Here is a 14,591-nt window from a genome sequence, read left to right as displayed (position 1 = left end):
CGACGAGGTATTAAACTGTTTCTCTCCCCACTGCGATCTCTGTTGCAGTTTGGGCAGTTTTTTACAAACATGGTGTAATGCAGGCTCATGCCTGGCCACCAGTACCGTGATTGTAATTCTTCCAGAGAATCTTTTAATTTAAGGTGTCTGAGACCCTCGCCCATGTGTGCGTCTGCGATTAACAAGTTTCTCCTGTCCATGTTTGGAATCACTCTATCCCCCACTCCAGGGATTCGAGCAAAAGGGACGGAGTTTGCATCGATTATGTATGTATAATTGAGTGGATAGTTGATCGGTAACGCTGAGCAGTCGCCTTTTGATGACGTTTTCACCGCCAGCAATGTTTCACCGTCAATGTATTTTAATGTACGCTTTTTTCGAACTACGGGAGCCGATTGAGTGGCTGCCGCTGCGGCTGTTTCAGCCAATGAATTCCCTACAACGTGAACGCCATCACGCTGGTGACTCAGTGAGTGTGTCACGTGAGTCTTTGGTAGTTCTTTTTGTAAAAGAGCTATTTGTTCCCAGAGCAGTTTCTGCTTTATTGGTGCATCTGTGTCATCTTTGTAACCGTTTTGAATCCATGTCTGCAAATCCTTGTTGTATGATTTGACGCAGTAATATGAATCTGACACTATAAGTGTCGGGAATTCGCGATCCGCATTATCTAGCGCCATTTTCAAAGCTATTATTTCAGTTTGTTTTTCTGAATTAGTTTCTACTGAGTGTGATTTTGTTAATAGAGGTCTTAGTTTACCTCCGCGCCACACTTCTTTTGTAATCTCACATGTGGGGTTGTATGCTTGTTCTCCCCAAACGGACGGTTGAGCATGTCCGTCTGTATAGATTACACAGGCGTAATGTCGTAGAGGCAGAATGTCGATTGGCAGAGGATATGTTTTTTTATATTCTAGATTTTCCATTTCTTCTAGTTCTGGATCAAAGAAGTAGTATACTTTGTCCGTTGTGATTGAATTCACCCATTGTATCCATTCCGGATTCAATGTTGTTGTTGGTAAATTACACGGTGTTGTTAGTGCCTCAAAAGCTGATTCTGCTGTTCTGACTGTGATATGTCTACCGTCAGCCATGTCTTTTTCTCTAGCTATTGCGGTTTGAACTACATGAACAATTTGTTCTGTATTACTGAACTTCTTTTCAGCTTTTGTGTACAAGTGTGATTTGAATGCAATTGGTACCTTATCTCCTTCATTAGAGGTTAGGTACGTGAATCCGCATCTCCCTGGGATGACTCAGGTCACAAGGTTGCGTGTATTATCACGTGTTTCTAATTTTGTTTTAATTAGCATGTCTGTTTGTAAGGATCTCAAAATTTCTGTGTGTGTTTGAGTCCAACAGGATCTTTTAAAGTCTGGTTTAATTAGCTCATAAAGGGGTTTGACCCTTTCTGCGTAATTTGCAGTGTATGTTCTTCCGAAATTTAGGAAGCCTAGAATCGACTGTAAGTTTTTTAGTGTTCTAGGTGCTTGGAGTACGGCGCATTTCTCTAGGAAATTGTAAGCCAGGCTTTTGCCTTCACTTGATAATTCATATCCTAAGAACAGGACTGTCAGATGGGCAATTCTGGACTTTTTAAAGTTGAATTTGTAACCCTCTGCAGCGAACCCAAGTATTATGGTGTTCACTCTTTTCAAGTGAGTCTCCAAGTCATCATCTGTTAAGTAAATGTCATCGACATAAGATAATGCTTCATCATCATATAATTGTAGTAATTCTGTTACTCTCGCTGAGAATACCCCCGGGCTGTTCTTGTACCCCTGGGCTAACCGACAGAATTGTTTTTGAGTGCCATTTACTGAGAATGCAGTTAAATATCTGCTCTCCCGTGCTATGTTTTGACAAAAGAATCCATTGGAGATGTCCAAGGTTGTTTTGTATTTTTTGCGCACTATGTTATTCATTAGTGCAGCACTGTGTGAGTTTTGCACTGCAAAAGTTTTGCAACATGTGTTAAGGTGTCGGTAATCCAAAACTAGACGATATGAATTGTCTGGTTTGGAGACCGGAAACAAAGGATTGTTCATTTGTGAGGTGCAAGTTTCAATCACCCCCTGGTATTCTAGCTGATCTAGTATATCATTTACCTGTTTTTTAGCTTCTTGCTTAATTGGGTACTGCCTTTGTGCAGTAGGTTGTGATTTTAACTGGATTTTGTGAGGAGCAGAATCCTCATCCCATCCTACATGATTTTTATATAAAGCAGGTGCTAAGGCCACTGCCCACTTTCTAGCAAGTGTATATTTTTTATGAATCGGGATTTGATTCGAGAAGGCAGGCATAATTACTTCTTCGCCATGAGGGCACTCCCTGACAAACTCTGGTGGCCAGTCTTTTTCAGCTAGAAGGATATCATAGCCCTTGGAGAGATTATCCCAAAATAGTCCCCTTATTTTCCTAGTCTTATCTCCCTCTATACGTAATGTTATCTCGTATATCTTGTGGGGCTTGCTAACTCTGGTGTCTGCAGTTTCCACTTGAAGATATTCATTCGTGTCCACTGTCTCCAGATGATTCATAAGGACTTTGCGAGCTATGCTCACCTCTGCTGCGCTGTCTAGCATTGTCTGAGCCCACTCTCCGTTTTTCAGTTGTGTCCTCAGTATTCTCGGCATTGTTAACTACCTTGATACTGGCTACCTTCTTTTTTGGAAATTGTAATTTCTTTTTTAGTTGAGCAGGTTCCTTGTCTTTGGACTTGGCGTGCTCTTCTCTTTGTTCTGATCGTCCTCTTCTTTCCGATTTCTGCGAGGAATTCTGAAAAGATTGAGAGGGACGCGTATCAATGTCTTGATATCTATCAGGTTTTTTAATATTATCCCTATTTCTAAGGTTATATCTATTCCCAGAGGGGTCACTCTGCGGTGACCTCTGTCTTCGGTTTGGAGATTTTTCCCTTCGCCTAGGAGACCTTCCTCTGGACTGGAATTTCTTTTCTTTAGGATTGGATTGTTTGTTTCCATCCCAGTTCTTTTTTGGTGAATTATTGTTAAAAAATATTTTTTCTTGACTTTCAGTCAGTTGCGGTTTTACTGGTATTCCACCTAGACTATCTCTGCCTAGTTCTTCATAGGATTTTTCTATGATTCTGGCTATTTCAGCTGGTTGGTCTGCTATATCTGTCTCTTTTAACCTTTGGCGGATCGCCACGTTTGCTGCTTCACCTTTTATGTTGGCTAATAGTATAGCCGAGACCTGCTTGAAGTCTTTTAGTAATTTCATACCAAGAGTTAAAGCAGGTTCTGGACCGTATTCGTCTTGAATTTGTTTTAGCACATCTGGTATCACCGAAATGGATGGAACACCGTGCGTTTTTGTGTAGATGGAAGCAAAGACTGTACCCCAAGTGTCACAGTCCTCTATGTGTGGTGCGATTCCCATTGGGAGACATATATTCAGAATCCTGTGTTTTTCTAGCGGGGTGGTGTCAGGAAACACCGCCTCTATTTGGGTTATTTTTTGTGCCAACCAGAATGGTATTTGTTCCCGTTTAGCTGGAACTTTACCTAGGCAGGATTGGATGTTCTGTGGTGTAATTTTGTTTGTGTTCCCCTGGTGAGGGGTCAGCTGTGGTAGTTTAATCGCTGGCTGAATTGTTGAAGTCCGCATTACATACTGTACTAATTGTCTGTGAATTTTTAGTAATTGTTTTAGCTGTATTAACAGCTCTCCTGTAGACATCCCTTCGATGTCTGGGTGTGGTGTGTATCCGGCTAAGACCGGCCACGTTGCTCCTGGTCTACCTAAAGGACCGAGCCTTGTAATGTGATTATTATGTTTTAGGGCACCATCAAATAAGAGCAAATGCTCTTGGAATTTGAGTGGTACTTCCACCTCCTCGAAAGGAGTGTAAATGTCAGGTGGTACCTCAATTTTGTAATAGTGGAAGTACTTTGTTACAGCATTTGCTGCTGGAAAATGTATCCATGTATAGTATACCTCTGTCTGCCGATATTCGTGTGCCTCAATTACGAATATGACTGTACCACCTCTAGGTGTCAGTCCATTTTCTATAAGTTTTAAGGTTATAGATTTCCTTTTGGCGACCGGGATGAGTATTATATCCCCGTCCGCATCTAGTGCAGCATTATCAGCTGCTGCTATTTCAGCTGCTAATCTAACTGCCTCTCTTTCTTCATCACTGTCTCCCATTTTACCGACAGGATGGTATTATGTTTATTTGCAGATCAGGTTTCTTATGGAAACAGAGATTAGATGCACAATATTTTGGAAAACTGTATCCTTCAACGTTGACTATACCAAGAACCATACATAGGAGTTCCCCCCTGCGAGGTTTTGGAGGATATAACCTTTCACCCACTCCAGACGTCTTTGGAGTATAATGGGAAAAGGGGTCTGAGTGAGAAAGCACGACTGAGTTACTCTAAATGTCTTACGTTAGTTTTATCGCCCTTTCCAAACGCGTTGGGCGCCATGTAGTGTAGTTCCTATTTTCCCAATAGGCTCTGCGCATTGGAATAATACCTACAGCAGTAAAGGCCTAGACCAGACGTTAACTAGGTCTACTACTGTCGATACTAGACTTAATTTTTGGGTTTGCCAGCTAAGCTCAGAGTTCGCTAGAAACTTTCTCGAATGTTCAGGAAAGAATTACCTCCCCTGATTAGACAAGAAGGGATTTAGTTTCTGACAACCATAGAACATGACAACTTTGCTCTCCCCTAATCAAGAGTCAATCTCGAGAGTCGTGTGAGCACAAGGCAATTATTTTACTCAGTCAGTACGTGCATTCTTAGTCTCATCAGAATGTAGAGAAAAGGAAGAGACGGGCGTGTTCAATAAAAGGTGTTATTTATTGATCAGTCTCTTTTCTCATACATGAGAAATGGATCGATATTATTGCAATACTTATAGTTAAGTAAAGTGCATACATTAAAAGCAATAGTATAAAATAATACTGTAAAAACATTGATATGGTTTCTGAGCCATATGATGTTTAAAATGATTAAAATATAGTTACATACACATATACATTTGACTAAACGTACTCAACTGGTGTTTCTAAATACGCCTACCCCGTGTACCTGACCTAAGTCTAATGCGTGGGCGGGAATAGAAAGTTACAGTTTAAGTTAAGTTTGTTTTTGCCAAGTGAATAACTAAAGAATTCTCTGTGAGGGGTTATTCAGTTCTGTACCTGGAATTTAGGATGAATGAGGAATGGTATCTCTTTCTCTGCTCTCGATATTCCAGGCCGCCTGCGAGGGCTGCCCGAAAGCGCCGGTGCTGGGTCTCTCGGCTTGAGATAGCAGCGCGTCTCTCAGCGCGTCAGGAAGGCGGGGCTGCTGCCAGCGGGGTCTGCTCCTGCTCTCGGCTTCGGCAAGTATGGCTGCTCCGTCTCGTCACCACGCGTGTGTTTGCATAGGGCAAGATCGGTAATATTTATACCTTAAAGGTGCCGAGATTGACGTAAGGATGGACATAGATACGTCAATAAAGATGTCATACGACTTGCTCGTTAGCACATTCTTTACTAAAGTTCTCGGTGAAATCAAAACAATGGCCGCAGGGTTTTTCCCAGGTTGTCATAGGTTTGATTTGTTATGAGAAAGTCGTATGCCTTATCAGGGGCTGGAGGAATGTCGCTTGTCTAATTAGATCTCAAGCGTTATGACCTAATCAGATAACACGTTCCTGTGCCGTAGTGTGACTGCGTCAGATAACGGTATCTGCATCATGGGGGCTCGTCTTGCCTCATGGGCTGACTGTTAGTTAACTTGATAGTTAGTTTAACCAGAATAGGGTCAGGAATAGGGGGATTGATTCAGAACCTATAGGAATACACGACACTACCACTATTAATTGAAATGGGGGAGGTAGGAGGAGTTGACTTCCAGTTAGGGGAACAGGACAGGCCCCTAAAAATTCACGAGCCTGTCTGCTGCTGCTAGCACTGACATCTGTTGGGAGGGGGTGTCCTCGGAGAGGCAAGATGGCGGCCGCACCAGCTGCCGAGTGAGTGGTAGTGTGATTAACCTTACCTGATGCTGACCTGCCCGGCATACTTACTTCAGCTTTCTCTCGACGAGAGTGGGTGCATTCTCCCCCAGACACATAGCGGGGATAAAGCGGACCTGCCTGGATTTATTTTGGAAGTGGTACTATGTGATAACCTGGCATAACTCGTGTAATTACTGCAGGACTATCACGGGCAGCGGCCTGCTGCGGCGTTCTGTACCCGCCCCCGCCCTCACCTGTGAGCGTCTGGATCGGAGAGGTTCCAATCTTGGCCGGCAGTGGTGTGCTCTGCTCGTCGGGTGCTGGAGGGAATCAGCACGTCTTTTCCCCCCTGAGGTAGAGCTGAGCGGAATAATGACTTTCTCCCGTGGTCGTGATTCATCCGTGCTCTATTCACTGGCGAGAATAGTGTACTCGGAGCTAAATGTCAAACGCCGAATAATTGCCTGACGGCTTGACTGCTTGGCTGATAGGAGGAGGAGAGGTGCCTCGAGTTCCTCGAGTTTGGCGGGTTCCCAAGAGGACTTTTTGAGTTTATTCGGGACTGCTTTCTCCGTTGCTTCTGTTGAGATAAAGACTACTTGCTTCAGGTATTTGCTGTTATTTGGGAGGGAGAGCCAGCAGAGAATTAGTGGAGCGGAACAGAGTGACAAGTTGGAACCAGTTTTGAGTTTTCATTTCTTAGCATATTCAGCTCGAGGAGAGCTCTGGGGACTTTTTCTGACTATCGAACTTCAGTGAAGTTCACTACTCTGGCTGATAAGAGCTGCTCAGCTTTAGCTTGCAGGGGGCATCCTGGACTTTTTTTGTAGGCAATTACAGCAACTTTCATATTCTGTTTCTCTAAAAAGAAAAGTTCTCCTTTCTCTTTGCCGTTATGGCTCCAAAGGGTAAGGCAGCTAAAGGAAAGGGCGCTGCCAATGCTAATACCAACATCACAGCAGGCACAGCTGCAGTTCCAGCATCCATTCCCTCCTCTCGTAATGAGGAAACTGCGCCCATTAGCTCCAATGTGAACGTGACAGCTACTACTGAGACCAGCTCTAATGATCGCACCCGCAATGGCAGTATAAGAGAGCGTGTTATACCTGATTTATTTAAAAAGAAAAACATTGCTGGGACGATTACACCTAAGAGCATCACTCCGTTGCCTGCCATTGCTAAGCAATCTAATGGGCATGGTACTGCCGATCCTTCAGGTGCAGTCTCAAAACAACGAACCTTGTTGAGCCCCCGCAGCCAGTAATTGGTGATCTGAGAACTCTGCAGGAAAGGGATAGTGAGGATGAGTTGGCGGATCTTTGTCAAGCGGTCGTAGAAGTCAGAGTCTCACCCCACGCCAATGAGGAGGCCTCCAGGCAGATAAATTGCACTCTAATGTCAATATAAGCAAGCATAACGTGACCAAGGAAAAAGATACACTGATGGCTGTTGTAAATGATGCTGAATCTGTTGGCTCTGGGGGGCAATTTTATTCGATGTCTGATGTCTCTATAGCGTCAGAAGGTTTAGAATGGTGATGGTAATGACAACGAGCGGCTCTCTCAGGTGACTGGGCAGGTGACTGGGCAGATGAGGGTAATCCATCTTTTGAAGAGGACATTATAACCTCAGACTCTTTGATAAGTCAAGATGCTCTTGACACAGTTCGGAAGATCCCGGAATCGCAGAATGCTCCTCTTGTCGATGCTTCTAATATGATGAACCAACCGCAATGGGAGGGGGCGTCGGAAACTCAAGAGAATCAGGTAGATACACCCGAGAATTTTGAAGGAGAAGGGGAAATCACGCTAAAATCTATTTATAACCTGCAAACATCAATGTACATGATCATTATGGCTCATAGAGAGGAGACTAAAGCAGAGGGGCTTCGGACACAGGCAGCTGTCCATAAATTACAGAATGTGGTTCGCAGATTAGCCAAATCTTGCAACAAAACTACCATGAGAGTTCAGGAAGCAGAAGCTCGGATTTCAAATGTTGAGGATGAGCTCTCCACTCAGAAGACCTCAAATAATGAGCTGGAAAAGACTCGCAATGAAATCGATTGGAAGCTCACCGATCTGGAAAACCGAGCACGCCGAAACAATTTGCGCATATTGGGCATATCCGAGCAGTCTGAGGGAAAAGATGTGCGCCGATTTGTGGTTGATCTTTTTACAGCCGCTTTTCCTGATTTCAAAGACTGGGATGGGGATAAGGAAATTATAAGGGCCCATCGCTTTCCCTTCTCTCAGAAAAGAGATGGGGGTGGGGATGTGGGGAAGCCAAGGGCTATTCTTATCTGCCTGCATAATTATCTTCTTCGAGAAATTTTGTATGACTTAGCCAGACCTCTACAAACTAGGAAGGGTCTGGGGCACGAATTTTTTGTTCGACCTGACTTTTGCCAGGTAACGGTGCAACAACGCTGGAGGCTTAGGCAGTTAATGTCACCCATTGAAGCAAAAGGGGGCCAGGTGTTTCTTTTAAACCCTGCAAAACTGAAGGTTGTTTATAAGGGGAAAACAACCTTCTTTGTATCAGAGATAAAAGCACAACAATTTGTAGAGGCAATGTAATCCTAGTCAGTGAAGGATTTATTTTGATGAATAAGCAACTGATTACGTATCTTTCCTTTTTTTTTCCTTTGTCTTTTCTAGTGGTGGGGAATTCAACTTTAAGGTGTTAGGAGGGCTTGGGCAGCATGGGTAGGGAGACTTCTTCATCACCACTCACCATCAATGAGGACTTATGTCCTTACGCCTCTGTTGGGTGGGTTCTTTGAGGGTGGGGGGGTTGGGGAGGGGGATGGGAAAGGGAAGGGGAAGGGGGGGTGTTCGGGGGCAAGGAAATACTGTGAATGCCCAGTCTATTTTTGGTTTAGTGCTTTTCTGTCTTTTCGCCCTATCTCATTTCATATATCTAATGGTATTTTTTAGGCTTGTGATAGGTTTTTTGACCAGACAGGAAAATGGGTAGAATCTCGATCTGTTCGTGGAATGTGTGCGGGTTGAATGATAAAAAAAAAGGGGTATAATGGGCCAGGTGTTGAAAACTATGTGTATTGATATAATATGTATTCAAGAAACTCATCTTTCGTGGAAGAACAGAGGGTGGCTTAAGGACCTAGGATTAGAGGTTATTGGGTGTTCACGACAGACCTCCACTATAAGAGGTGTAGCTATTCTGAAAAGATTCGGGCTGGGGCAAGTCAGAAAAATTAAAGAAGATCCACTCGGTCTATGGGTAATAGCTGATTTAAAATTTGGGGAGGTAATCTTGACCGTATGCTCAGTGTATGCGTCTAATGTTGACGACCCCTCTGTTCTACACCAACTAAGTATTGAATTAGCCCAATGGCCGCCTTTGCTAATTATGTGTGGGGACTTTAATCTGCATTTAGAGGAGACATTTGATATTCATAGTAGTAACCCCTACGTTGGTAGGAAGAAAAATGTATATAGAGCTGTTAAAGGAATTATTCAGGATTATGGATTAGTCGATGTAGGTTATCTTAGAGTCCGGGGGGACATCTAGCTGCACTTTTTTCTCCGCCCCACACCAGAAGCACTTTAGGCTTGACTACTTTTTTGTTGCCGCATGACTTATCAATACCTCTGTAAATTTAGGGTATAAGGTCCTCCCTAAGGTAATTTCTGATCATAACCCCATTCTTCTTAGTTTTGATATACATTTTTCACAAAATTCGAAACCCTGGTCTTTCGAGCGAAAACTCTGGTATGACTCATCCTATGTCGAACATATGAGCAAATGGATTCCAGAATTTTTCGAATATCATAGAGGATCTGCCTCTATTGAGGTAGTATGGGATGCGTTTAAATGTGGGATACGGGGTGAGACTCTGAGCTATTCATTAAAAAAGCAGAGGGAAAATAGGAAGAAGGAAGAAGCAGAGATGAATAAACTGAGAGACCTCGAGATACAACTCATGCAGGCGTGTAATGGGGGATTGAATACCGATAACATTTTAAAAGGCCTATTGGCTCAGAAGGTCAGAATTAATCAGGTTTTTTCTACAAAACTTGCTCAACAACTTGCAGCATTTTGTGCTGAAGTTTATGAAGTCGGGGAAAATTCAGGAAAGCACCTGGCTAAAAGATTGAGGCAGAAGGCTGTAGTCCCCAGTATTGACAAAATAACGGATAAAGCAGGGAAAACTTTAAATAATACTATAGAGATACTTGAGGTGTTTCGTGAATTCTACTCAAGACTTTATACAGAGGATGTTGGGCCGAATCTTGAAGCCGGGGTAACTCACTTTATGGATCCTCTTATAAATTGTACCTTAGCAGCAGAGGAAAGGGAGCAATTGGATTTACCCATTACGTGGGAAGAAATGGAGCTCTCCCTTTTGTCCCTTGCATCGGGCATGGCAGTAGGCCCTGATGCCATTCCTCTGGAGTTTTTTAGGCTTTTTCGAACAATTCTAAAGCCTGAATTAGTCTCCTTATTTATAGCAGTGCAGCAGGGTACTGCTCCTTCTTCCTGGCAAGAATTAACAATTACGTTTTTTTTAAAGATAGGTAAACCTCCCCTCTCTCCATCTTCTTTCCGCCCTATCTCACTGATAAACGCAGATAGTAAAATATTTTCTAAAATCTTGGCTTTGCGACTTTCTACCGTCATAACTCCACTGGTCTCCAAATATCAACATGGCTTTATCCCTGCACGGGACACGGTCGACCATATTCTTCGCATTATTACTTTTCTAGATTGGCTCCAGGCAACCCGATCTAATACTGGCCTAATTTTATTAGATGCCGAAAAGGCTTTTGATAGGGTTGCCTGGGTCCACTTGTGGGATATTTTGGCGATAAAAGGATTTTGTCAGGGCTTCATAATTGCTTTAAAGACCAAGTATGCTGTCCCCAGAGCGCGCATTCGCATTAATACACAATTATCTTCTTTTTTTCAATCATCCGGGGTACCCGACAAGGGTGCCCTGGCTCTCCTTTACTTTTTGCACTGTATATTGTCCCCCTAGTTAATCGTTTTAATTTAGAAGAAAAGATTAAACCAATCCGTCTAGTCAATGTAAGCTATCGGGTATTAGCATACGCCGACGATATTGTTGTTATCACAACCGATGTTCAGACGGCGGTGCCGGCAATTAACGATTTAGCTTTACAGTTCGGATTATTCTCAGGGTACAAACTCAATTTGTCAAAACCCAGATTTTATGTTCAGGGGATCATCACTTGATTAATCTGCCGACCGCCTCGGAGGTTACGTACCTTGGAATCAAAATCTTGTTACCTGTATCCGGCATTCCGGAACTAAATATGAACCCGGTGGTGGCTAAAATTACCTCTATGCTAGAACGTTTAGATCACTTACACTTATCCTTACACGGCAGAGCTAACGTCTTAAAAATTATAATCCTACCTAAGGTACTATTTATGTTTCGCTCTATTTCTCAGGAATTCCCTCCCTCGTGCTTTAAAAACCTAGAAAGGGCGACATCTAGATTTCTGTGGGGCTACAAACGACAGCGGAAAGCTCTTAAAAAATGATTCTCAGTAAAGATTGTGGAGGGCGGAATGTTCCTTATTATTTGTTTTATTACTTTGCGGTGACCCTTCAATTTATCAGTCCTTTGATATTGGGTATAGAGCGCAAATTTCTCCCTGTTGCACTCCGTCTATTTATGAGATGATTTTGGGAGAAGAAATGAAAGCCTGTTTTCTTAAGCAGATAGAACCCAGCTATTATAAAAAAAAAAAAATTTAAGACGTTGAAAGCAGCATTTGGTGTGTGGCAAAAAGTGCGGAAGCATCTGGGATTATACAAACTGAATGCATACACACCTTTTGAAGTGTCTGGTCTACTGCCCTCTGCAATCTTTTGTGACCTATCTGCCATTAGGTGGAATTTAAAAGGCGTATGTTACTTGGGCGATCTGTTTTTTGATGGCCAATTGGCCTCCTTTCAGGAGTTACAGAGCAAGTACTCCTTAAGTAAAAACGATTTTTTTAAGTTTCTTCAGATCCGCAGCTTGCTCCATAATTTATTACTTGTTTCAGCTACTAGTATGAATAAAGTCCCCCTCTTGGAACATTTTTAAAAAAAATGTATCAATTGGTACTTTGTATTCATGCTTGATCCAGGAATTTGGGGATGATTTAGATCAGTGTCAGGCAAAGTGGGTTAGTAAATTGGGGATACCTGGTATTGATGTTTATGAGTCTGTTAAGCTCGCTTCTGAATTTTTGATAACTGGGATGATGAAATCTCAACATTTTATGTGCTTTTATGATCTTTATTACACTCCAGGCAAAGTTGTTAAGTGGAGTTCGACAGTGGGGATGAAATGTAATCGCTGCGGTTTGTACGCAGCCAATGCTGTACACATGTTTTTTCAATGCCCTAAGCTTGGAGAGTTTTTTCAACAAATTGAGAGCTTTTTGGCTGCAGTTCTTCAATCTGACGTCAAGTTAACTGCAGAGTTGGTGCTAATTGGCACAGACTCGGGCACCCCAAGACACAAATCATTAACTTGTTTTCTTTTTATAAGCATGGCGGTTGCCCGAGCCTGCATTACTAGGGAATGGATTAATCCGGATCCCCCCTCATTCTTTAATTGGAGGGAAAGATTATTATTTATGTACAATATAGAATCTGCTATGTATGGACTAAAGGGTGTCAAAAGAAGGGCTTTGGGAGAAAAAATATGGGCCCCAATTGCGGACTGGATCTAGATATTGTTTGTTCTTGTATTTGTCAGTAATTGTATGTATGTTTTAAATTTGTGACTGTCCATTGCTGTATTTCCTTGCATAAAACAATAAACTTAAAAAAAAAAAATTCACGAGCAACTAATAACAAAACTCCTCAATGCATTTTACCCGGTGGGAAAGCCAAGAGTAAACTGTGATTCCAAGCATCCTTGGATTAATGCTTGTTGCCGTAAAGCTAAATTGGACCTGTTAATCGCAGTAAAGGTAAAGGACAGGTCAGCAACTAAACAGTGCAGGGCAAAGTATAAGATGACTATTGAAACAGAAAAGAAAAACTGGGAAGCAGAAAAGTGGGATGACCTTAGGATTGCCCTTAATCAGAGAGATTTGGAGACATTTTGGGCAATAGTAAGTTCGGGGCGAAGGGAAGGGCGACCCGCCCTAGAGCCGAACATAGCATCTGCAGTTTGGGAAACACATTTTGGGGCCCTTTATGATGGTTCTATTGAAGTGGGCAATCCTGCTGTCCCCCCAAAGCCCTATATTGAGAACCGATCGGAGGGTGCTTAGGAGATAACATTGGGTGAAGTAGAACGTGCCATTGGTAAATTGCAACCCAATTAAGCACCAGGGCTAGATAAGCTACCTGGGGATCCATATCGGACCAAACCAAAAATCTGGGCCCCATATCTGTGTGCCCTCTTTAATGCCATCTTAAAGGGTATGGATCCCCGGATACTTGGCGTGGGGCATAGATAGTCCCCATCTACAAAAAAGGTTGCCCTCTCCTGCCCTCAAACTATAGGCCTATCAGCCTAATAGATACTTCCCAGAAACCTATGTGATGGGTCATCTTGGACAGAATACAGGGCTGGATAGAGGAGACGGAGATACTAAGTCCCTAACAGGCAGGCTTCAGGTCGAGTACATCAACCGTCAACCAGATATTCAGACTTCAGGTGCTTTATTGGAAGACGGTGGGCCCGATTCACAGAATGAACTTAAGACTAAATCCTAAACTTACTACTATTTGGTATTCACAGAATGCACTTACTACTTTCGGGATTCACAGAGTGAACTTACTACTTTCGGGATTCACAGAATAAACTTACTACTTTCGGTATTCACAGAATTGATTTAAGACTACTAACTCTAAGTCGAACTCGGGCCGGAAATTCCGGTGCGGAGGCGGAGCTTCCGGTTTGGGGGCGGAGCTTCCGGTCCGGAGTCGGAGCTTGCGGCCCAGAGGTGCAGATTTCAGCCATGGCTTAAATCGCCACATCCGAGCCGGATGCTCCGCCTCCAAGCTGCAAGCTCCGACTCCGGGCCGGAAGCTCAGCCTCCAGGCTGGAAGCTCCGCCCCCAAGCCAGAAGATCCGCCTCCGGGCAGGAATTTCCGGCCCGAGTTCGGACTTAGAGTTAGTAGTCTTAAATCAATTCTGTGAATACCGAAAGTAGTAAGTTTATTCTGTGAATCCCGAAAGTAGTAAGTTGACTCTGTGAATCCCAAAAGTAGTAAGTGCATTCTGTGAATACCAAATAGTAGTAAGTTTAGGATTTAGTCTTAAGTTCATTCTGTGAATCGGACCCGGTGAGTATAGAGGGTGTCAGCCTCTATCTGGTTTTCGTCGACCTGAAATCTGCCTTTGACTTAGTTCCCAGGGAAAAACTGTGGAGGGTATTGTGCGACCTTGGGATCCCACCTTACCTTTTGGACGTGCTAGTGAGGCTACATATGGGGACTTATGTTCAAGTAAGGTATGGAAAACACGGGGAACTCTCTGCGCGCTTCCCCGTCAAAAAGGTCGCCAGGGGTGCGTCATTGCCCCCACTCTATTCTGCCTCTATATTAATGGGCTCATCGAGCACTTAAACAGTGTCATTGATAGTGATGCACCAAGGCTAGTATCCGGG

The sequence above is a fragment of the Lissotriton helveticus genome, chromosome 5_1 (genome assembly GCF_964261635.1).
Source record: "Lissotriton helveticus chromosome 5_1, aLisHel1.1, whole genome shotgun sequence".
Classification (NCBI taxonomy): Eukaryota; Metazoa; Chordata; class Amphibia; order Caudata; family Salamandridae; genus Lissotriton; species Lissotriton helveticus.
The sequence above is the reverse complement of the archived record's forward strand: the minus strand, read 5'-3'. Positions refer to the sequence as shown.